The 26,745-nt window shown below is 38.0% G+C and overlaps 1 long non-coding RNA gene across 1 annotated transcript in view; it reads left to right on the forward strand.

The window, feature by feature from the left end:
- LOC114025683 overlaps positions 1 to 25,200 on the forward strand; it is a 69,970-nt gene extending 44,770 nt beyond the window's left edge. The window contains exons 2-3 of the long non-coding RNA XR_003567061.1: positions 19,126 to 19,295; positions 25,029 to 25,200. This is a non-coding gene — a long non-coding RNA (uncharacterized LOC114025683). The remainder of the gene's footprint in view (positions 1 to 19,125; positions 19,296 to 25,028) is intronic.
- Positions 25,201 to 26,745: the final 1,545 nt, after the last annotated feature.

The following is a 26,745-nucleotide window of genomic DNA, read 5'->3' on the forward strand; positions in this document are numbered from 1 at the left end:
CATGGAAGAGATAGTTTTGCATTATAGCTAAAGACTTTAGCTAAAGCCAGAAGCTAGAAGCAAGAAGCTCTCCCACCAGTATCCAGTGATTCCTTTCCTGACAGTGGCCTGAAAACTGTGTTTCCCTTGGAGTTGTGACTGACAGAGATTAAGTGTTGGGCAAATACAATAGGGAGTAGGTCTGGCAGGGGTGATGTGATGACACGAGTGGTCCAACAGTATCGAGGTGTGAATTGTGTCTTCACATGTATGTTTCTCCATGTATGCACCCTAGACACTTGTGTTCCCTATATGTATAACTTCAACTGTGTGCCCTATGGGACTGTGCTCCTTCATGAATATATCCTGGCTACTTATGTTTCATAAATATATACCATATTTCACCACATAATTGTGTGGTACAGCAACTCTAACACAATTAAATTCAGAGACTTCTCAAGAAAGCAAAAATTACTCTTTATTACAATCTCGCAAGAAGGGGCGTCTACTCCTCCAGTACACTACCAGCAGAAGAGAGGAGAGGCACAAAGGACAAAGCAAGGTTATATATCTTAACGCAAATAAGAAACTCCCACCCTGCCACTATCCCTTACTCCCATTGGCTGAGAGGTGGGCTTACATTCCAGACGCAAAAATCTTTCCCATTCCCATTTGCTGGGAGGCAGGCTTACATTCTAGGAGCGAAAATCTTTCCCATTCCCAAAGAACAGAGAAACAGGGTATAGCCAATCCAAACATACATGTCCTTATTTAGTATACCTAATGCTGATATGGCAGTGGCAATCAGGAGAAGGTTTAGGGCCGAATTAAATTTATGGCCTGTTCATTCTCTCAGAGCCTATCTCTAGTTTCGAGACAGTCTTTTCATCACTACCCTGAGAAGTCTTCACAGAGGTTATATCTCATTCATAATCATTGCAAATTTTATGCCAATTTTTTTGCAAAAAAGTGGGGTGCAACCATTATATAAAGCCTTAAAAATGTGCTGATATTACTTAAAAATCATTTATTACTAAATTGTCTTTGGTGCAAGATTAGGATGCACAGAATACTTATGAATATATGTTAAAATTGAATACTGACAATGTGCATGCACTGAGAATTCTCAGCTTAAGGCTTGCAATGTGCCAGGGATAAATGCATTTCCATATGCTACTGGTGAGTACATTGCTGCTCTGTTTACCTTTTAAGTGGTGAGATGAACAGAATTATACTATGCAATGATTATGAGATGAAAGGTTAGAAACCAAGTTTTAGACTGAAGGAAAAAAAAAAGTATGACGATTATGCAGTGGCGACAATTATGTGGTGAAATATGGTACTTTTCCATGGCGTTCTGTCCCACTTAAATTTCTGTAGTCAGTACTCTGTATTATGGTTCACATTTACAGAATATTTAAGATTTCAGAAGTGCTTTCTTCATAATAACCTTGTGAGATAAGTAATGTAACAATTTTATCTGAATTTTACAGATATAGGAACTGTATTTTAGAGAAGTGAAGTTGATTAATCATGTCCCTGCAGTGAGGATTCAAATAGCAACCATGTTGAAAAGGCATACATGTAGGGAATACATGTGACCAAAGTACATGCATAGAGGGGCATATATGTCTACTTTTCCTACTGATGGTATACATATTTAGGAGAGAGTACAACCCAGATTTATAGAGAAAATTTTTATTGCTACTTTTATTACTATGGCATTTTATTAAATATCTTTCCTTTTTTAACTAAATATGTTCTTTGTCTGACTAATAAAGGAACACACTTTGGTGGGGGCTTATAAGTTATAGGTTTGAGAGGCTCCAGATGCACACAGTACTTTGAACCCAGAGTAGCCTCATCTGGGGAACCCAATCTACTAACTTAAGGGTACCAACAGGTGCTATATGAATTTTATTAGTGCCTTTGTTTTTTATTGTTGTTCAGTCATTTTCAGCCATTTCTGACCCTTCATGACCCCATTTGAGGTTTTCTTGGTAAAGATACTAGAATTTGCCATTTCCCTCTCCAGCTCATTTTACAGGTGAGGAAACTGAGGTAAATAGGGTTAAATGACAGGGTCTAAGTTTTACAGAACAAATCCTTTTATTAAGGGGATTTCTTCTTTGAAGTTTGGATTCAATCAAAGGGCCACAGTTAAGGACCTAGAGGGAGGGCCACATGTAGCCTCCAGGCTGCAAGTTCCAGTGTCAGAAACAGATTTGAACTTGGGAAAATGAGTCTTGTTGACTTCAGATCCAGCATTCTATCCACTAAGCCACCTAGCTACCCTACTGCACCATGTAGCTGCCTTTATTTATTTTTTTTTTTTTACAAAAGATCAAATATTTAAAACTGAGAAGGATTTTTGAGGTCACCTAGTCCAGATGAAGAAACTGAGTCCCAAATAGATTAAATAAGGTGCCCAAGGCTGTTTAGGTAAAAACATCATACAAAGTCATTTCTAGATATATGCCTTCTCTTTCCTACCTCTCTTTTCTTTGAGTCTTTCCTTGGGACAAAGGAAAAGTTAAGCAAAATCAACTGGCAAAGTAACATGTCTAACAGTATATGCTACATTCCATATCTGTAGTCTCCAATTCTTGAATAAAATATGGATAGTTCATTGCTTACTCTTTCTTTTCTTTGGGGGGGTGCAGCAATCAGGGTTCAGTGACTTGCCTAGAGTCACACAGCTAGTAAGTGTCAAGTGTCTGAGGACAGATTTGAACTCGGGTCCCCTGACTCCAGGGTGGGTGCTCTATCCACCTCACCACCCAGCTGCCCCTTTTCTTTTACTTTTTTTCAAGGTTGAAGAAGTTGTTGACATCTAGTCAAAATATGGATAATCAACCAGACACTACTCACCATTCACAGTTTTTCAGTACCATACTTTTGCTTTCCTGTTTCCTATCTATAAATCCTTCTTCCTCTTTCCCCCCGCCATTCTATGTCCTCCTCTCCACCCTTATTCCTGTCTACTGAAATACTGTTCATTGTTCAAAACCCAGGTCTAGTGACATCTCCTTCATGAAGCCTTCCTTGATCCCACAGAATGTTCTTTTCTTCCTCCCCTCCATCACTTATCACATGTGGCCTTGTATTCTAATTATATGTATACATATTTTATCAACTCTGCTAGACTATGAGCTTCATCTTCATCATCTTTGGGTGCTCCTAGAAGACCTAGCACAGTGCCTTGAATATAATAATAATAATCATTAATTCTCTTCTCTAGTGTCTTTATGATTTGCAAAAGTTTGCAAAGCAGTTTACTTACAAAAGCCCTATGAAGTAGGTATGGCAAGTATTATTTTCCCCTTCCTTACAGATGAGGAAATTGAGGTTTGCCCATGGCCATGCAGCTACTAAATGTTTGAATTGGCTTTAAATCCTTGTCCTTCTGACACAAAGTCTGGTGTTATTGTGTGTTTCAATGGAAAAATTGATGACTGTGGAGTCAGGAACACCTGGTTTCAAATCCTGTCTATGACAATTAATAATTGTGTGACCATCAGCAAGTCATTTTACCTTTCTGACACTCAATGCCCTTATCTGTTTATGGAGATAACAATACCTGTTATATCCAACCCACAGAGTTGCCGTAAGGGTCAAATGAGATGATGCATGTGAAAAGCACTTTGCAAACCTTAACACAATGTATAGAGTCCATCCATTATTAATTCCTATTGAATGTAAAAATGAGTACCTGAAATCCTATTCAAAGTATACGTATTTTTTTTCCTAAGGGGAAGCAATATTAATACATACACACCCAATTTATCTAATATTGTTCTTAGCTTATTTTTGCACAAGAGAAAGTTAATTCCCAAGGTGACTATCTTTGCACATAGGCAATGTGGTATAATAGAAAGGCTACTGGGGTATGGTGGTAAATATTTAATAAGTAGCTTTCAGGGGGGAAACCTACTGTACACATGATTCACTCTTAAGTTTAATCTATGCTATTAACATTTTCTCTGTCACTTAAGTCTAGCCCATTAACAAAACAATCAGTCAAGCCCTGCCTTGTAGCATCTGTTGATTTCTAAGGTGTGTCCACCTGAAAGTTGGTCAAAGAGACAACAAGCTAGGTGATAAGTAAATTCATATTATTTATTCCCTTAACTTAGCAACATGCACATGGAGCCAGAGCTTTAACTGATTGAATCAAGAAATTTTAAGAGGACATTTAAACCCTAACTCAGGATGTCTGTGTTACTCAGATTTATGGTCTCCATATGTTTAACCAGAGCATGAGAAAGGAATTTTCTTAATTGATAGGCAAATGTCAGATCCAGGATATCTGTATTTCCTTTACCATTAACATGAAAATACCAAGATAAGAAAAGTCCCATTATTCAAGGTAGTGTCCTGGTTAAGGCGCCCTAGTGGTCATAAACAGAAGAATGCTCTTGGTCAGCTTTAGCTGTTGACACAGGAAGGGGCATTCTTAGTTCACTTAGGGAGAAAAGATTAATTCAGGTTTTGGACCATTATTGGGGCTCAGTTGATCTTAAATGATTATCAGGTGTAAATGCTCACACTGAAAATTTAACAATCATCTCTCTACAGTCAGTTCAAGTTGGCTCCAGCACACCCCTGACTTGAGTAAAGAGGCCTGAATTAGAATTCTCACTGTGTGGACATGACCAAGTTATTTTTCACATTTCTGATCTACAGTCTTGGCGTCTATAAAATCTTGGATAAAATTGCTACTTCTGTAGCAGGGCTATTATGAAGAAAAGCACTTTGGAAATCTTAAAATGTTTTGTAGATGTGCTCTATTATTACACAAAGCACTGAGGTTCAGAGCTGTAAGTGGCTGGAATTCTTGCATCTAATAAAAATTCAGTTGGGAGGGAGGGCAATAGAGGGAACAAGACAGATATAGCTATACTGGAGAAATGATGGCCTGTTCCCCAGAGTTTGGCTCATGTTTCCACAAGGGATGAAGAAGGAAGACAGGCTCCATGAGAGGAGGACCACTGCAGTGGCACCCTGAGCAGTGACCCAGGGGTGATTGTGTTACACAGTGGTACTGATGCGGTTTAGGGGTTCAGGAGTGCTGGGACCCCAAAATCACAACACGCGAGTCCTGCCCGAAAGAATTCGACCCAAGCCTTCTTTCAGCCAAAGACAAGGTTTATTAGAACATCTATCATTTTGGGCAGACTCTTAAGGAGTCTGAACATGGGTAAGCAGTGGCTAGATTATGAGAATCTAAGCCTTGGCTAGATTTTAAGAATCTGAGCATCTTAATGGAGACAAGATAGACCTTATATACAGAAAGACTGTGGGAGAGTGGCCAAGTAGTCCATGAGGTAATAGAATTTTCAAGGGTGGGAAATGGAGCAAGGCAATAGAGGGGAGATTGGGTGTAGTCACAATGAAAGACCAGTTGATGGGACCATAGCCGCCAGAGATTTGGCCATGTGGGAAAGTACAGAGTCCATGAGGTAATAGAATTACCAAGGGTGGGAAATGTTCTGGGGCCAGAGTTTTTCCTTTCTGGGGCTCAGATTCCAACCCCATCAGGGCCAGAGTTTTTCCTTTCTGGGGTTCAGATTCCAACCCCATCAGTACAGGCTAGAGAAAGACCCTGATCTGATGTGTGGTGGTCACTGTGGTAAAGAAGTATTTCCCAGTCCAAATAACTTACTATTTGTAAAGCATTTAGCATGGTGCATGGTACTTAGTAGGTGCTATATAAATGCTTACTCCTTTCCCCTTTCCCATGTCAGTGCCCTGTGATAAGATCTTGGTCATGCCATAGAATAATGATAATAATAATAATACATTGTATATAATCATATGTAATATTATAAAGCATTATCTTTCTGTGCCTTAGTTTCTTTAAAATAAGAAGGTGGGACTCAATGACCTCTAAGTTTTCTTCTAGCTCTAAAACTCCTTATTTTACAAACTGAAGTTGCAGTGAAACATAGTGGGAGGGGCCTGGATCTGAAGTCAGAAGACCAGGGTTCAAATCCCAGCTGGACTGTTTCCTAGCTGTGACCTTGGGAAAACCTTTGTTAGAACTCAGTTTCTTTCTCTGTAAAATGAAGGGGTTGATCTAGATCAGAAATTATTAGCCTGGGGTCTATAAACTTGGTTTCTTAATATTTTGGTTGCTGTATTTCAATATAGTTTGCTTCCTTTATGAACCTAGGTATTTTATTTTATGCATTTGAAAACATTCTGAGACAAGTCCGGTGGCTTCACTAAACTGCCAAAGGGAAATAAAGAAGGTTAAGAATCCCGTACTCTAAATGGTCTCTTAAGGCTCCTCTCATCTCTGCTATTCTCTGATCTTATATATGAGCTATAAGTTTGAGAGAGGGGAAATGACTTGCATAGAATCATAAAAGCAGTTAATGATGGGACCCAGATTGGAACCTAGGTCTCCTGTCTTCCAATTGTAACTAAGAGAAGGCGTCCTGACCTTGGTTGTCAAAAAGGTTAAGCCCATGAGTTGCTAGGCAGCTAGGTGGTACAGTGGGTAAGAGTGCCAGGTCTGGAGTCAGGAAGATCTGAGTTCAGATCCAACCTCATACTTCCTAGCAATATGCCCCTGGGCAAATCGCTTAATCTCTGTTTGCCTCAGTTTCCTCAACTGTAAATTAGGGATAATAATAGCACCTACCTCCCAGAGTTGTGAGGATCAAATGAAATAAGATTTGTAAAACCCTTAGCACAGTGCCTAGCATGAGTAAGCACTATGTAAACATTAACTATTAGTATTATTAGCTGAAAGAGAATGATGTCACCGAAGAGTCAGTGAAACAGAAACTTATGACACAACAAAGGTGAAATTTCTGGAATTACTGTATATTCCATGAGGAGGTTCACTGATATCTAGCCTTATGAGGGTTATAGGGAGTAAGTAAGGCATGGGTTGGGCACCACTTCTGTGGTATAAAAATACCCCAAGTTTATTCTCCAGCAATTTGGGGCCCCTTAAGACTGCACAAAATTTGATCCAGAGATTTGTTTAAATCTAGTGTTTTAGTGGGACCACAGACTGTCAGCAAAAGTAACTTCCTGAGACCTTGTAGGTCTGAATCAGTTTAGAAAAGTACCTACTTGTTCTAGGAATAGATTCTTCTGCCTTCTACCACCAATTCCCCTTTCATGTGGGAGCTGCTGGCTGCCAGCCTAGCCCCTAGATGGTTGTTCCTCAAACTCACACACAGCACCCTGAGGTTTGTGGTGGTAATACAGCCAGATCATGAAACTGGAGAATTTATAGAGCTGACGTGTGTTGTGTGTGTGTGTGTGTGTGTGTGTGTGTGTGTGTGTGTGTGGTATGTATATATGTATATATGTATGTATATATGTGTATATATATATATGGTTTATAGAGCACTTTTCATATATAATCTCCTTAGATTATCGTAAAAATACTTTTTTTAAGTAACAATATGTCTATCAGTCTGTTATTCCTATTCTCCACTCCTCATTAAGCAAAATTTAAAAAAAAAAAACTCTCAATACATATCTACATAGTTTTAGCAAAGTAAATTCCTACATTAGCCATGTCCAAAACCACATGTCTCTTTCTGTCTTTTAAGTTTATCACCCCTCTGTCAGGAAGTGAGGGGTGTGTTTCATCATTATTCTTTTAGACTTGTGATTTATCATTGTGGTACAGTGAATAGAGTGCCCAGGCTAGAGTCAGGAAGACCTGAGTTCAAATCTGACCTCCGATACTTACTAGTTATCTGACCATGGTCCTCAAGTTGCCTCAGTTTCCTCATCTGTAAAATGACATAGAGAGGGAAATGGTAAACCACTCCAGTATCTTTGCCAAGAAAACCCCAAAGTGGGTCACAAAAAGTCATATATGACTGAAAATGATTAAACAATAATCAGAATTCTAAAATATTTCAAAATTGTTTTTCTCTATAATATTATCATTATATAAATTGTTCTGATTCTGCTCATTTCCCTCTGCATCAGTTCATTCAGTCTCCTCTGAATTTTTGCATTTTGTAATTTTTTACTTCAAAACAATGGTGCAAAATAGTTTTGTTGTTGTTCAGTCATTTTGGTTGTGTCTGATTCCCAGTGATCTCATTTGGGGTTTTCTTAGCAAAGATACTGGAGTGGTTTGCTATTTCCTTCTACAGCTCATTCTACAGATGAGGAAACTGAGGCAAATAAGGTTAAGTGACTTGCCCAGGATCACACAGCTGGTAAGTGTCTAAGGCTGGATTTGAACTCAGAAAGGACTTCAGGCCCAGCACTCTATCCACTGCTACCACTTACCTGCCCCACAAAATAGGTTCTCTAGGTATTTTTGTCCCCATTTTACAGATGAGGAAACAAAAACTCAGTAATGTGAAGTAAATGCTTGTTGACTGATTAAAATGACTTAAAAAGAGGCAGTGTGGTACAGTAGAAAGAACACTAGCTCTGAAATCAAAGAACCTGGGTTCAAATCCTACCTCTGACCCATACTACATGTGGGACCTTAGGCATGTCCCTTACCCTTCCTGGGCCTCAATTTCCTCATCTGTAAAATGAGAGAGTTGGATTAGATGGTCTTTGAGGTCCCTCCCAATTTTAGAATATGATCTTATGACTTTAAGATGATTATACAACTAGTAAGTATCAGAGTAAAGATTTGAACCAGACTCTTAAAGAATCTCCAGTTCTGTCAACTGGTTTTAAAGAAGCGAAAACCAGGGCCCAGAGAAAGGAAGTCATTTCCCAAGGTCACATAGCAGATAACTTGGTTGGAAGCAGGATTTAAAACCAAGTCTTTCCTGACATTCAGCGTTATATCATGATATCCTATGATCTGTGAAGATCAGAGAGCATAGTGACTTGGATCAAATCACAAAATCTGGTTAGTAATGGAGCCCAAAACATAAAATCATAGAGTTCAGAGCTGGAAGGCGCTTTGTCTTCAAACATACCCAAGTGTCTCATTCTTAAAAATCCTTCCCTACACCTTACTATCCCTTAAGCTTTTGTGCTGTATCTCTCCTCCCTCTCCCAACCAAATTCCTTGAAAAAGCTGTCTATACTCCCTACCTCCACTCTATCACCTCCCATTCCTCAACCCTTTGCAATTTGGTTTCCAACCTCATCACTCAACTGAAACAGTGTTTCCAAATTAATTGATGATTTCTTAGCTGCCAGATTTCTTGGTGTATTTTTCTCTGTGCTCATCCTTCTTGAACTTTCTGCTTCATTTGACATTATCGACCACCCCTCTCCTCCTGGATATCCTCTTTCCGAATTTTTGTGACACTACTCATTCCTGGTTTGCCTCCCACCTACCTTACTGGTTTTAGGCTCCTGTGCTGCCTCAACATTCCTACTACATTTCCTAACTATGAGTGTTCCTGCAATTCTGTCCTAGGCTTTCCTCTCTTCTGGGCATTCTTATTCAGTCCACATATCCAGTCAGTTGCCAGATCTTGCCACTTCTGCCTTTAAAGCTTCTCTTACACCTGACCCCTTCTTTACAATCACAGAGCTACTACCTTATTGGTCTCCGTGCCTCATGTCTCTCCCCATTCTAGTTAATCCTACACACTGTTGTCAAAGTGATTTTCTGTAAGCTCCGATCTGACTGTGTGATTCCTACTCAGTTAACTCCAGTGGAGTCTATTGGTTCTAGGATTAAATATAAACTTTTCTATTTAGCTTTTATCATCTTTCACAACCTGGTCCTAACGTACTTAAAGCCTCATTGGAAATGTCTAAAACTCCCCCCTTCTACAAACTGTAATCCAGCCAAACAGACCTCTCTGTCCTTCAAACATGTCATCTCTTCTTCTGTCTCCCTGCCTTTGCAATGGACCTGCCACATGCTTGGAATGCCTTCCCTTTTTACCTCTGCCTCCTTGAAGATAGAGTTCATGCACCATCTTCTGCATGAAGTCTTTCCTAATCTCACCCACCTACTCATGCCCTTTTTCATAAATTACCTTGTGTTTAGCCGTTTTGCATATATTTGTTTTTATTCATTTGATATTTAAGCTGTGTGTATGTATGTACACATGTATATCCATGCACACACACATATTATATATATATATATATATATATTTTCTCCATTATAATGTAACCTCCTTGTGAGTAGGGATTATTTCATTCTTTGCAATTGTATCCCTTTTATGTCTGGCATATAATAAATGGCTTATTAAATGCTTGTTGATTAATCACCTGGTCATAGGATTGTAGATTTTGTATCGTTAAAGAATATAGAGATGATCTGATCTGTTTCTCCCTTCATCCCGCTTTACAGATAAAAGTACTGAGACAAAGAGACATTAAGTGACTTGTCCAAGATCACACAAGTATTAAGTAGCAGATGGGGGATTCAGACTCACATAGTCTGACTTCCAATCCAACATTCTGTACATTCCATCACACTTCCTTCTAATCTAATTTTATAAAGGAAGAAAGAGAAGGAATTTGCCCAAGGTCACACAAGCGTTAAGTGTAAATTTAGAACTTGAACCCAGGTCTTCTGACTCTAAATTAAATGCTTTTTTCACTATGATTCTGTGAATACCATAGCAATTCTCAAATACTCAAGTGGGGCTATGATCTCTTCTTAATTCAGATGTTCCTTCCAACAAAATCAATCTATATTAAGCCACAGAAATTAATCTGTAATGTTCAAAGATAATTGTTTTGAAAAATTAATTCAACAACTTTACATATTCCAAAGAAATATAAGGTACAGAAATACTTTAGGAACAATACATTTTCATTTTAGTGAGTAGCTGATAGGAGGTTGTAGACTAATGGGAATTTTCCCACAATGGAAAGGAAATAAATGAGATGGAAATCCTATTGATTGGGCATAACAGTGCAGGAGACCAAAGAAAGCTTGCTTAGTGAGAGGGAGGAGGGGAAGGTGGCATAATTATTGTAACTGAAAAACATTCCCTTCTAAAAAGGAAACAGCAAATTTCAGGCTACCAAATAGTACCATCTTGTGGCCAAAAATGAACTCTGTCAATCTGCGTTTGTAGGTGCCAAATAGAATAGGTCTAATATTTTTTCTCATGGAAGTATGATGAATAGATATTTCACAGTTTAAAACCATAATTGAAGAGAGGTGGCCTAGTCTAAAAATAGTCCTCCTGAGTGAAAAGTGGCAGTGTGGTGTTAGTAGAGTATTCTCATTAATCTCTTAGGTGTATAAATCCTATGGTGGTATTGCTCCCTTGATGTTATACACTGCTATGTACAGTACTTTTTTTTTTTTAGCAGGAGAAGCACTATTATCACAGTTATAATGGCAACATGTATTGTCCACCTATTAAAATACTTAGAGGCCTCTCCACGATCAATTCTGAATGTCTCTGCTTTCTATAGGAAAATATGCTGTTAGTAGAATAAGGCATTGGCTCAAGATTCCATGAACAGCCTTTTAAAGAAACCTGGACCATCTAAATCTTCCTCTCTATATTCCAAGGCAATAAAAGTATTGCTAATAACATACTTACTTAACATTTATTATAGCTAGCATGTTTGTTTTAGGTCAAACTTATTACATAGTAGAATAGTACACCTTTTGTACTTATATACAATTTATAATACATTGTAGTCCCTTGTGTAATTAACATGTATAGAACATCTACAGCTATTTTGTAGAGTTTTAACATAATTTTATTACTCTAAATTATTATACAGGTTTATAGTTATATATTTGTTTTCATGGTAGATTGTTGGTACTAGTTAAAGTTAATTTAATGTCATATGCCTGTGAGCAACATAAATTCCTCACACTCTCTCAGACTTGAACTTCTACCCATCGCATTCCTCTTTCCCTCCACCCCCTGCACCCTTCCCTCCATAGAAATATTTCTGGGGAGAAATATAATTTTTTTTAAGTCAGCACCCTGGCCAGGGACAATGGGGAGGCTGAGAATTGTGAGCTGAGTCAGCACTACAACAAAAGACAGAGCTGAGTAGCTCACAGCTGAGTTTAATTATGAGACCATAATGGGCAAAGGGGGTGTAGGGAGAAGGAAGAGTGTACTTAACAGCTGGTAACTATTGGCTGCTATGGTGGAGGCTTGGAACAACTGCACTACCTTAGTCCTAGGTGAGTCTCCAGGGTTAAGGAAGAGCATGGCTGCAGAGCTGGGATACTTGGGATACTTGGGATACTTGGGATGGCTAGGCACCATGCTTCTTCAAGGATGTAGACTTTGGGGGATGCAGCCAGGAGAACTAAGTATGTATCTGTCTTTTCCTTTCCCTTGTGATTTCTTCTACAGCTGTTGTATAGCTCTCAGACTAGAGACAGACTAAAGATGGTTGGTTGCCATGGATCTCATGACAAACAGGAGAAAGTGCGCAGTGGCGGCCTACTGGCCAAGTTACATGACAGGCACAATAGTGGCTAGTGGAAGTTGGGCTAAGTGGGGCACGAACAAGGCCCTTGTTACATCTTTACTTTCTTTTACATCCTCTGCATTTTTCACAGGCTGCCCAAAATCCTTTGGCAGGACACAAGTGGCCGGCAGGCTGCATGTTGTACAGGCCTGTCTTAGATCATGGTATTGCTGAGAAGAGCAGAGTCATTCATAGTTGATCATCACACAATGTTGCTGTTACTGTGTACATTATTCTCCTGGTTCTGCTCATTTCATTTTGACTCAGTTCACATAAGTCTTTCCAGGTTTCTCTGACATCCACCTGCTCATCATTTCTTTGTGAACAATAGTATTCCATTATATTCATATACCACAGCTTGTTCAGCTATTCCCCAACTGATGGGCATTCCCTGGATTTCCAATTCTTTGCCACTATGTTATATTTTAAGTAAGATTTTTGTGACTGTACTATGAACTGAATTATCATTTATAGCATAGTTTCTAAGAGAACATACTACATTCTGAGTCCAAATGGGTGGTGGCAAGAAGAATGGAAACGAAAGGACAAATATGAGACCTTATGAAGGAAGAATCAGTGGAATTTGGTGGCTTATTAGATAATAGGAAGCAAAGGAGATGAGGAAGAAAGTGCTGTTGACATGGTTCCTAGTGACAGTGACTGTGAAAATGATGCTATCATTGACAGAAACAATGAAGTCAGGATATTGTCAACAACCACTGTTTGCTGGCCCCATTGCTCAGCTGCCTTGACTTTCTTAGTCTATCAAAAGCAGGAAAAATGTAGGGTTTGGAACATTGCCCAGAAGAAAACTGACTTGTCCCACAGTCTTACCCATTGTGTTATTTTTTTATGCCAGGGGACAAGACCACCATCCACCCTGACTCCCTACTTCACACAATAAGGCTCTTTGCTCCTTTACAGCTATGGAGTCTTGGAATATATCTATAGAGAAAGAAGGAATAGATTACTCACACATACACACACATACACATACACACAGACAGAGAACTACGCACATACTATATACATATAGAGAGTGTATAAATATATTGTCTATGGTATTCATTCTCTCTATAGGTATACACACATGTGTATATACATATACACACACATATGTGTATATATATATATAAATATGTATATATGTATATATATATATATATCCCATTCTCTCTCTCTCTCTCTCTCTCTCTCCCTCTCTGTATGTATGTATGTGTGTGCATATGTATGTGTATAGGCAGCTAGGTGGCACAGTGGACAGGAGCTCCAGCCTTGGAGTCAGAATGACCTGAATTCAAATCCGTCCTCAGACACTTGACATTTACTAGCTGTGTGACCATGGGCAAGTGACTTAACCCTGATTGCCTCACCAAAAAGCAAAAAAAAAAAAAAAAAAAAAGCCGAGAAAACTGAAAAGCAGTTTAACCTAACATCTTTTACCATATACCACAATAAACTCAAAATAGGTATATGATTAAATTAATTAAAGATCATGTCATTAAAAAAATTGGAATAGAATTAGATCAGGTAACTCTCAGATTATTTTCACAACTATGGATGGGGGTGAATTCTTAACCAAACAAAGGTTAGAGGTGATTACAAATTGTAAAAAGATCATCTAGACTACATAAAATTGAATGAATGCATCTATGTTGATGAGAAGTATCAATAGAGGACAAATCCAGAACTGAAAAAATTTAGAAAAAAAAACTTATTAAGTTGTCCTGCAAGGGGAAGAACTGAAAAAAGGGATCACTCACTCCCCTGAAGTCTCTGTAAGTTTTATATTATATAGAATCAAACAAAGGAACAAGGAAACAGTAATTGATTGGCTAGCATAGAGGCAGTTTCCATATAAGACACATAGGTTGCTTGAAATGTATAACAGGAAGAAACACCTTACATTCCTTGCATCAATCTTCAAATTCCCTGAAAGATTTTTGGTCAGTATAACCTGGAGTCCTGAGTTAAGCATTAAATAAATCTAGTTTCTAAGCAACAGGTCTGTTCTCTCAGTCATGCAAGTCTAGGTTCAAACAATGCAATGACATTTTCCCACAGAAGGAAAGAAGTTAACTGGGGGGAAAAAACCTTTGTATCAAATATTCATGTTAAGGGTCCTATATCCAAGATACATAGTCAACTAATAAATATACATAAAAGACTTAAAAATAATATGAACAAATAATTCTCCACAAATAACTATAAATTCTTAACAACCACTTGAAAAAATGCCTAATAAGTCACTAATAATGGAAATATAAATCAAAATAACTCTGAAGTTTTGTCTCATACCCAGCAAATTGGCAAAGATAATAAAAGATAGAATAAAAGATAATAAAAGGTAGAGGAGCTTTGGAAAGATGAACACATAAATGTATTATTGGTGTGGTTATGAATTGGACTAGGTTGTTAAAGGGTTTTGAAAGTCAAACAGGAGTTTATATTTTACCCTAAAGGCAATGGGAAGCAATGGGAATTTGTTGAGTAGGGGAGCCAGAGCTCATAATCACAAGATACTGTGATACACAGATTTTTTTTTCTCAGTTATTCTGTCCCAACACAGGTTACACTGAGGAAAAGACAGATAAAACAATATCTTATTCTCTTTTCTTTTTTAAAAAATTTATTTAGGATTTTATTTTCCCTCAATTACATGTAAAAATAATTTTTAACATTTGTTTTTAAAACTTTGAGTTCCAAATTCTTTCCCTTCCTCCCTCCCAACTCCCCTCATTGAGAAGGCAAGTAATTTGATGTAGGTTATATATGTGTAGTCATGCAAAACATATTTCCATATTAGTCATGTTGTGAAAGAAACCATAGATTAAAAAAAAACCATCAAGAAAAATAAAATAATGCTTCCATCTGTATTCAGATATCATCAGTTCTTTGTCTGGGGATGGATGGCATTTTTCATCATGAGTGCTTCAGAGCTGTCTTGGATCATTGTATTGCTGAGCATAGTTAGGTCATTCACAGTTGATCATCTTACAATATTGCTGTTACTTTGTACACTGTACATTTCACTTTGCATCAGCTCATGTAAGTCTCTTCAGGTTTTTCTGAGAGCATCCTGCTCATCGTTTCTTATAGCACAATAGTATTCCATCATAATCACAAAGCACAATTTGTTCAGCCATTCCCCAATTGATGGGTGTCCCCTCAATTTCCAACTCCCTGCCATCAGAAAAGAGCTGCTATAAATATTTCTGTACGTATAGGTCCTTTTCCCTTTTGTTTTTTATCTTTTTTTTTTACACAGACCTAGTAATGGCACTGCTAGGTCAAAGGATATGTGTGGTTTTATAGCCCTTTGGGCATAGTTCTGAATTGCTCTAAAGAATGCTTCAATCAGTTCACAACACCACCAACGGTGCATTGATATCTCATTTTTCCCACAATCCCTCCAACATTTGTCATTCTCCTTTTCTGTCCTTATTAGCCAATCTAACAGGTATGAGGTAGTACTTCGGAATTGTTTCAATTTGCATTCCTCCAATCAATAGCAATTTAGAGCACCTTTTTGATTACTTCATCTGAAAACTGTTCATATTTCTTGATCATTTATCAATTGGGGAATGGCTCCTATTTTTATAAATTTGATTCAGTTCTCTCTCTATATGTATATATAATTTTAAAAATGAGGCCTTTATCAGAGAAACTTGCTTTAAAATTTTTTTTCACAGTTATGATTGCTAAATATGCTTCCCTCCGTCCTACTCCACACCCATTTATTCTATTTTCTCTCTCCTTTCACCCTGTCCCTCCTGAAAAGTGTTTTGCTTCTGACTACTGCCTCTCCCAGTCTGCCCCCCTTCTATCATAGCCCCCTTTCTCTTATCCTCTTCCGCTCATACTTTCATTTAAGGTAAGATAGAGTTCTGTACCCAACTGAGCATGTATGTTATTTCCCTCTTTGAGCCAATTCTGATGAGAGTAAGGTTCACTCACTACCCCACCCCACTTGCCCCATTTTTCCCTCCATTATAAAAACTTTTTCTTACCTTTTTTATGTGAGATAATTTATCCTGTTCTACCCCTCCCTTTCCCTTTTCCCCAGTGCATTCCTCTTTCTCACCCCTTAATTTTATTTTTTAAATATCATCCCTTCATATTTAATTCACACATGTGCCCTCTGTTTATATATACGCCTAACTGCCCTAATAATGAGAAAGTTCTTATTGGTTACAAGTATCATCTTCCCATGCAGAAATGTAAATAGTTTAACCTTATTAAGTCCCTTGTGATTTCCCTTTCCCATTTACCTTTCTATACTTCTCTTGAGTCTTATATTTAAAAGTCAAATTTTCTATTCAGAATTCTATTCTATTTCTGTTTTCATCAAGAGTGCTTGAAATTCTTCTATTTCATTGAATTTCCATTTTTTCCCTCTGAAGGATTATACTCAGTTTTGCTGGGGAGGTGATTCTTGGATGTAATCCTAGCATCAGGAGTGGGGAACCTGCGGCCTTGAGGCCTCAAGTGTGGCAAGGTACTGGAGGATCTAGAGGGCCACCTATGACCTTGAGACCATAGGTTCCCCACCCCTGTGACTTTGCCCTCTGGAATATCATATTCCAAGCCCTCAGATCTTTTAATGTAGAAGCTGCTTCTCAATACTTGAATTGATTCTTTCTGGCTATTTGCAATATTCTCTCCTTGACCTGGGAGCTCTGGAATTTGGCTACAATATTCCTAGGAGTTTTCCTTGGGGGTCTCTTTCAGGAGGTGATTGGTGGATTCTTTCAATTTCTATTTTACCCTATGGTTCTAGAATATCAGAGCAGTTTTCCTTGATAATTTCTTGAAAGATGATGTCTAGGGTCTTTTTTCCATCATGGCTTTCAGGTAGTCCAATAATTTTTAAATTATCTTTCCTAGGTCTATTTTCCAGGTCAGTTGTTTTTCCAATGAGATATTTCCCATTGTCTTGTATTCTTTCATTCTTTTGGTTTTGTTTTATTGTTTCTTGATTTCTCATAAAGTCATTAGCTTCCATTTGTTCCATTTTAATTTTTAAGGAATTATTTTCTTCAGTGAGCCTTTGTACCTCCTTTTCCATTTGGCTAATTCTACTTTTCAAGACGTTCTTCTCCTCATTGGCCTTCTGTGCCTCTTTTACCATTTGGCCTAGTTTGTTTTTTACGGTATTATTTTCTTCATTGTTTTTTTGTGTGTCTCCTTTACCAAGCTTTGACTCTTTTTTCATGACTTTCTTGCATCACCCTTATTTCTTGTCCCAATTTTTCTTCTACCTCTCTTACTTCATTATGGAAATCCTTTTTGAGCTCTTCCATAGCCTGAGAACAATTCATATTTTTCTTGGAGGCTTTGGATGTTGGATCTTTGACTTTGTTATCTTCTTCTTAGTGTGTGTTTTGATCTTCCTTGTCACCATAGTAACGTTCTATGGTCAGAATTTTTTTTGTTGTTTGCTCATTTTTTCAGTCCATTTCTTGACTTTTAACTCTTTGTAGGGGCTCTGCTTCCAGGGTTAAGGGCACACTGTACCAAGGTTCAGGGGTTTTGTGCATCTGTTTTCAGAGATATTTGTAGGGACCTGTAAGTTTTCAGTTCATCCAAGGTGGTATGATCTAAGGAGGGGTGCACTTACTACTCCTCTGGCCTGTGCTCTGGTCTGTGAGAGGCCACAAGCACTCTCTTCTGCCCTGGAACTATGAGGAGGGTCACTGCTCCACCAGTGTGCTAGTGCTCCTACTCTCCCTGGGACTACCCCACAGGACTATGACGTGGATCTGAGTATGGGCAAAGCAACAGAGTCCTGCCTCCAGTGCCATCAAAGAGATCCCTGTAATCTTCTTCTAATCAGTTTGTTCAGCCCCCTTACTATCTGTGGGCTGAGAGCTCTTTAAACATCCATTGCCACAAGAATTAGAAATTGAAAGGATACCAATCAATTGGGTAGTGGCTGAACAAGTTATGGTATATGAATGTAATGGAATACTGTTGTGCTATAAGAAATGATGAGCAGGCAGACTTCAGAAAAACCTAGAAAGACTTGTATGGTCTGATGTGGAGTGAAGTGAGCAGAACCAGGAGAACGTTGTACATAATAACAGCCACGTTGTGTGATGAAAAAAATAGTATCCATTGCCACTACCGATTCAGTGGCTGCCAAGGCCTGCACCTGGTTTGCTGGGGCTGGGGCTGTGCTGGCACAGCTTGTGCTGGACTGTGCTGCAGCATGCTCATCCCATCATTTTATGGGTTCTGCCACTTTAGAAATTGCATTATGGCATTATTTAAAGGTGTTTGGAGGGGTTTATGGGAGAGCTCAGGAGAGTCACTTCTTTTTCTCCACCATCTTGGCTCCACCTCAGTCAACAGCTTATTCTCTTGTGGGAAATCAACATTTTCCCTCCAGCAAAGAGACACATAATCATCTCTAAGGCTGTGACTGAAGACTGATTACTTAGGTAGGATAAAAGAACAAGATATGGTTCTAGAAAGCTCTTTGAAGCTGTGATCAGTGTCTACAAAATAACCATCTACAAGAATGTGGAGTGTTAGAAAACTTATCAGTTGAAATATGACAAAGTGGGTTGGACTTGACCAGGAATCATGAGATCAAAATGAAAGGAAAATCCAGTACAAAATCCAAAAGAATGTCCCAATCCCAAAGTTCAGAAGACTGAATTAATCCCCAGAATCCTCTTGAATCTTAGATCTTTTCTCATTTCACTTTTCCTTATTTCCTGTGAATGAGTCCATAAGAGTAACTTTGATTTATTTTTCTTCCCCTAGGAAGTAGAAAGTCATCTCCCAGCACAATGAACTCCACTGATAAAGAAAACTCATCCGATCTTATAGAAATAGAAGATACATCAGAGATAATAGAATCAGCAAAGATAAAGGATATTGCTGATGCCACACAAAACGTGGTGAATGACAAGAAAAATTCATTTTTTTGCCCGGTATGCACTCAAAACTCTATCATGTGGTGTCAAAGGGTCATCCTACTCTTGAGTGCTCTAAACTTCTATGATAGTGTCTATTAAAAAAATTGATGGACTAGGTCTCTGTGGCATTCAGAAAGCCACTAGAGAATACCAATGGTATAGGTCAATGATCCCTACTATACTTCAATAATCAACAAGCATTAATTAAGTAACACCTATGTGCCAGGCATTGTGCTGCATAGTAAAGATATAAAGGCAAAATGGAACAGTGCCTACCTTGTAGGAACTTACAGTCTGGTCTGGGGAAACAACATATACATATATAAGTATATGAAAAATATATAAAATCAATACAAAATAATTGATGGGAAGGATGGGGGAGGGAAGATATCAAGAGCTGGGGGGATCAACAAAAGCTTCATGTAGAGGGTGGCTCTAATGATGAGTCGTGAACAAAACTAGGTAGAACTGAAGGAGAGTGCATACCAGGCATGAGAGATGATCAATGCAAAGGCACAAATACAGGAAATAGAGGAGGTATGAGGAGCAAAAACAAGGGTAAGGATGGTTTGTCCATAGTGTATGTGACATGGAGCAGGAGAGATAGTGTCACAATATGCGTTTGCAAGGCAACTACCTGGAATTAAACATGTAGCTTCTGTGAACTATTACGAGGATATGAAACAAAGGGGCCTGAAGTAGTAATCAAATCTGGGACTTTGACCTGAGTTGCCAGTATTGTTCAATCATTTTCTCTTCCTCCTACATCCTTGTCAAATTCTAATTTGCATTATATAATATTTTTATTCATATATGTTGCATACACTACTCAGTTGTAAACCCCTTGGAGGCAGGGACAGGGTATTACTCATCTTTCTGTCTTTCTCATCCTCTCCCCTACCCCTAGCACCATGTCTATCACATATTAGATGTTTCATAAATGTTTATTGCTGAATGAATAGATTAATGAATGAGCTGAACTAGCTGACTCATAATTCCTTTTAAAGATAATGGCATTTGCTGCAAAAATGTGTTTACTTTTTCAAGGTTAATTTTCTCATCAATATAATATTTTGGAAAGGCAGGGATGTTGAGAGGTCACTTAAGCCCTCTCCTTGATTCCCACTAGGCCTGCATTCAAGCTGCCCTATAAAGACAGCTTTGCAGGAAGACATGAGTTCATGCCCTACCTTTGACACTAACCAAACTGCCCTTTGGCACATTCTGATTGTTGAGTGCCTGGTAAGTCACTTAATTTCTAAGAATCTGAGGAAACTCTCTAAGACTCTTAGTTGCAGAGAAGGAACCAACCTGCACTGGTAGAGGAAACTTCCTTACCCTCGATTGCCCCATAGCAATAAAATAAAAGATCCAATCCCTATGTAGTCTCTGCCATTTTTTTCTCTTACTCATACTTGAAGCCTTGGGGTAAAACTCAAACAAAAGGTGATAATTTCCTCCACATATGTCAGTGACAAACTATTGACATGGATATGCCTCTTGATGTAAATGCAGAGTCAGTCAACTAGTATTTATTACATACTAACTGTATGCAAGGTATTGTGCTAAGTGCTGGGGATCCAAAAAAGGGGGGCCCCAGTTGAGGCAAGGCAGGTTATGATTGTGTGAAGCCCTGTTGGGTTTTGCAGTTGGCATATTGCTAGGGCATGTGGCCAAGGAAATCCCTTGTCTACAGCATTGGGATGCCATTCCCTATTATTTATCTCTCTGAATTAATAAGTCTTTCTTAGAGCTCATATATTTGGATCTGGATTTGGATTTTTCTTATCTGGTATTCCTGATACTATAAAAGAATCATAGGATGTTTAGAGTTGAAAGGGACTTTAGGGTTGTCTATCTAGTTCAATTGAAACACTGTGTAGCATCCTGTGTTTCGTCTAATTCAATCTTTTAATTTTACATAGGAGGAAAATTATGCCCAGAACAATGAAATGATTTGTCCAAGTGGATTAGTACTATTTGGGTTCGAAGGGATAAATTGAGAGATGATCAGTCTTTTCTACTCATTTTATTCTTACTAATTAGCATGAAATGCTTATCTTAATGAGTAATTTTTACATTAAATCGGCATCCACCATAGGAAAGGAACAACCTAAGCATGAAATTTAAGTATCCTAATGAGATTTATTAAGGGATATATTTTACACATTATGTAGCTGACTAAGACCTCAGAAGGGTTGATGGCCTGAGAGGATTAAATTTTTGCCTTGAAATGTCTCTCTTGCATCTATTTTGAAAACCACTGGTAGTGTCAGATCAGCTAATGGGGATACAGCAATGAAGGTGATTTCTTTGTTTTCCTTTTTATGTAGGAAAGGTCACATCTCCAATGTGAGCAAGCTATGTTTGGACAGTTTTCCCAGGGTTCTAGGGCAGCAATGGATGAGGAATCAAGGTGTTATCTGCTACCTTCTTTCTGGGATCCTGCACTTAAAGTTCTTTGAGCGCTGTGATTGATTGAAGGGGCAAAGAAGGGAGAAAGATAGGAAGGAGAGGGTCTAACTCTCCTCCCATTTGATGTTGCAGATTCATTGGACCTCTTCACAAAGAAATATGAGAGGGGTGCTGCTTTTGTAGTTTTAGCTGGACTCTGAGAAACATTAATCAATCAATTTCCCAGAGCCTTAAAGGCTTATTATCCCTCTATAAATATGACCATTAGCCTCTAAGGGGCATCATGGCAAAACACAGAACAAAGGTGTCATTAGATTATTGATGGCCTGAATTTCTGACTCTGAAGTCAACCTTCAAATTCATAAAATTAAGCGTAGGTACATTAAATAGCTTAACATTTGCTTAGGATTTATTGTTCAATTTTTCACTTGATGAGAGGTCTTACATCTATGACGCAAACAATGAGCAATTACTGCAGTCTAGAATAGGTCCTATGAGTCCCAAGGTGACACAGCTGGGTTGATAGTAAAGTAAATATTAGAACCTAGTTTTACTAATTCTTTATTCAGGATTTCTTTCACTTCACCATTCTACTTTGCTTTGGTTTGCTTTAGTTTTGTAAATATACCACCCTTCTCTGCCACCCAAAGAATAACACTTCTATTTTCATGGTCATTTGATATTTCATTTGCCTTGAGTACTATGTGCTTACCCCTCTATTTCATTTCCAGTACAGTTTCTCTGAAAGTCTCATGTCTTCTCGTTAAATCATTTCATTTTACCTGCTGGATTTCTTCTTTGTGTGCTACTCTAATGATATAGATGTTCCTTCTTTTTTTTTTTTTTTTTTATTTACAGCTCTCAAAATTGCTTTTATCAGCTGACACTTTGATAAAGGAAAATGAAAAAATACATAACTTAAGAAAACATGATATTTCCATTATGGAAGCAAAGAACTATCTTCTTCAAGTCTTAAATATCATATCACTAGAAACACTGAGTCACAGAGTGCCAATAGAGTTTGCTCAGCCTATTGTTTTCAAAGGCAAGTGTCATATTTCTGACCCAAAAGAAATGATTAAAATCCTACACTGCACCTTATTAGCAGTTAGTGGACCAGGAACATTAACTGAAAACAACTCAATGCCTTCCAGAGCAATTGCCTCGATGAACAAAATTCCCCTGCCAATGCACATCTTCCCTTATGTGATGCTTGCCTACCATTGTCTTCCTTTCTTGTTACCTTTCCTAAGAAGAGATGACATTCTGAATGAGAAGATTTTCTGTAGGATGGTCCTTTTCAACATCGCTCCTCCCAAAGCGAAAGTCTTCAGGCCACAAGCAAGGAGACAAAAACATTATGAAAAATTGCTCCATCCAGGTGGGTAAATCATTATTATCGTTATCATAAGCACAGCATAATGGATAGTGCTAGACTGGTAGTCAAGAAGTCTTGGGTTTGAATCCTGCCTCATTCACTAACTAGCTGTGTGACTGTGGTCAAGTCACTTGACCTTTCTATGCCTCAATTTCCTCATATATAAATTGCAGGATTTTAAAATAACGGTGTTTGAAAAATGTTAACCAAGGCAGAAGGACATGCTTGGTTAACTAGTTTTTGTTTCTGGCCATTCTGAATAAGAAAGACTTTATTATCCAGCATCAAGTAGACCTTAATAAGCCAGGGTGTCTTAATAGTCTTAGTGCAACTATTTGCTGCCCTGAGACTTTTGGGACACCCTGTAGTAAAGATATCAAATCTCACACCCTAACCATGCTAGTTATGAAGGCATTTTCTAGTCTCTCTAACTGTTTCTGCCTGCTCAGAAAGGTGCAATATTCAAAGTCCTGTATATCAACTTTATTAAGGTCACAAGTTCTACATTGGTACTGCCTCTATACCTCCAAGTATTTTTAAATATTTCCTATTTAATCTTCTCATTCTCTCCCCGATTAGGCTAAATCCAAGTTCTTCTGCAAATATATATCTCTAAAGTAGCAAAAAGGGAATACAAAAAGAGCCAAAATGTGTTAAGCTTCACTGAGGCTTTCACTGGATTTCCTTTTGTTTGGCTATCTAATTCCTTTTAGACCTTCTTTAGCACAAGGTCACCCTTTCACCCATTAGCTAGTACTATAATATGATGGATGAAAAAAAATTATTCTTTGAATGCATTTGCTACCCCTAAAATACGCTTGAATTGTATAAACATGCCTTCTAGAGTTGATGGAATTCTTCCCTAGAACCATCCCTGGAACTCAGGTAGTTTTTTTTTCCCCAAGCAAAATAATGACCATGCTGTAACAAGTTAAGGAGACCAGAATTCAGTGTTGGTAATTGAAAAAATCATCTAAATAAAAAATATATAAGTAAAAACTAATCTTTATTAGAAAAAAAAAGAAAGAAATACTATAGGAGCAAGGATTAAAGGATCATGACTTCCCAGTCATACCAGAATACCTATCTCTCACTAATCTAATTATCCATTGTTATTTTGACTAAATATAGGAATTCAAATTTATTTTTCCCCATTTACAAAATTTTGAGGCTATTTATTATATTCTCTTCTCAACACTATTTTCTAAATCCATCTCCTTTTGCCTTTCATTTGCATTGTGCTTTAGGTCTTGCCAATAGCATCGACTTAAAACTTGCTATTACTCTACGAACTAATTCTTTAATTGTTGCTTTCCTAATCAGCTTCGTATGGAATACTATTTCCCTTTGTCTGGATCTACCTTTGATCTTTGGTGAAGGGGAGGGATTTAGGTTATGCCTTCTCAGGTAATGCATATCAATATACTCTCTATCCTCTTTTTTTTTTTTACTAGTGATTCAGAACTGAGAGGAAATCCTAAAACACAATAGCATAGTGGTCATATACCAAGGGTCAGCCTCTGTTGATTTGTTTTAACCTCTGTAAAATTTAATAGTTTATCTTAGTGACCATAGTGACCAGGGTGTCAATCATTCATTCCTTTAACTTTGTAGTCAGGGAAATCCACAATAAGGTTCCTACTTGCTGCCAGATCTGGCCCAATTTAAAATGTCCTAATCAGCTGAATTCAAGTAGAAAAACAGGATCCCTCTTCTGCAAAAACTGGAAAGATGTTTTTAAGAGGACTGAAAGATTCCCTGATAAAATTGGATATAAACACAAATTACCTGAACATAGAAAGAAGAGGAAGGGAGGGATAAGTATAACTTTTTATCCTAAGAGTGAGAATCAAGTACTGCAGGGATTTATTTGTGAAATGTACATCTTGAAGTTACTACTAGCTGCCAATTTGGGATCAACAAATATAATTCCCCCAAACTCCGATTATTTTCAGAAAAACAATTCATGGATCTGAAAGACCTCCAGCGGAAATATTATAAGGGCATTTTGAAGTGGAAACGAAAATCCCGGCTTCTGTTCAAAGACGTATCTTTTGTTATTGAAAAGGCATTCGTACCAGAAATGATCTCACTTGATTATAAGCCCATCATCGTTTTTAAGCTGGTCAGAAGTACTGATTTTAATTGACCATAAAGAGTTGGTTGTTTGTGTTAAGTAGAACCTTCCATTAAATAAAACAATGCACATCTATGATGATGATGATTTTTTTAAATAATTGAAGTTAAATAGATAATGAAGCACATCTTTCTCAGTGCCTTGGGACACACATAATCTTGGAAGTGAGAACAGTAACTCTTTCATATTCCTTCCCAGATTCTTCCCTGAATCTGAATTCAGGATATTAATCGGTTAATCAAGTATTTATTGAGTTTATCATTCCCAACAATTCTAAGCTCTGAGGGAAACACACAAAGAAGTATTAGCCACTCATATTCTTCAAACAGAGGCAAGTGGTATGAAAGAATTATTTTCTCCAATGTATACTTCCTAGAGTAGAGAGAAAGGACCTGGAGTGAGTATTGCCCCAGTAATCTTCCTAATGCTCTAATTATTTCACTTTCTTTTTTTCTCTTCTTTTATTTCACTTTCTATTATAAAACCTTTAGTGGTTCCCCATTGCCTACTGAATCATAAATGATGCCCTGATACATGAACAAGTAGGCAGAGGAAGGAGACTGGGTTTCCTTGACGTTTTATGCTTTGGTCAGACCCTAAACTTTATCTTCTTCAGCCACATCTAGAGGTGGCTAGGTGACACAGTAGAGAGAGCTCTGGGCTTGGAGTCAGGAAGACCTGAGTTAAAATCTGACCTCAGACACTTACTAAGTGTGTGACCCTGGGCAAGTCACTTAACACTATTTGCCCAAGTTTCCTCAACTGTAAAATACAGATCATAATAGCACCTATCTCCCAGGGTTGTTGTGAGGATCAAATGAGATAATATTTATAAAATATTTAGCAGTGTCTGGCACATAGTAGGTGTAATAAATAGCTGTAGATATACATACATTAGCTATCATTATTAGCTTCATTTACACACATATACACACATACATTCTCATTCATTTCAGTAACTTGCCTTGGCACAGGGCCTCGAACTTAAGATGTCCAGTGGAGAATTTTTTTCTACTTTTCCACTAGGTTTTATGCTCTGGCTGATAACTGATTACATAAGAGATTGTAAGTGACACCATTTACAGGCGGTGTTTATGAGGACCTAAAGCACCATCAGATTCGACCTCTATCTTCTCCCTAGTGCCAATCAGTTAATAAACATTAAGTGCCTACTGTGTGCCAGGCACTGTGCTTAGTGCTGGGAATGTACATAGAAGCAAAAGACAGTTCCTGCCCTCAAGAAGCTCACATACTAATGGATAATAATAGTGCTAAGAACTCTGCTTAAAATTTCTGATCATATGATAAGTGTGGTTTCTGTTAGCTCCATGAGGCTAACATCTTTTTCCTGTCTCCTAAGTGCTTATTTCTATGGCACTACTAGGTGGCACTGTGGATGACCCAAGAGTCAGGAGGACCTGAGTTCAAATTTGGACTCATACGCTTACTAGCTGTGTGACCTTGGTCAAGTCACTTAACCCTGTTTGCCTCAGTGTCCTCATCTGTAAAACGAGCTGGAGAAGGAAATGGCAAAC

Source organism: Vombatus ursinus, unplaced genomic scaffold (assembly GCF_900497805.2).
Source record: "Vombatus ursinus unplaced genomic scaffold, bare-nosed wombat genome assembly UNPS02014832.1, whole genome shotgun sequence".
In the NCBI taxonomy this organism is placed as follows: domain Eukaryota; kingdom Metazoa; phylum Chordata; class Mammalia; order Diprotodontia; family Vombatidae; genus Vombatus; species Vombatus ursinus.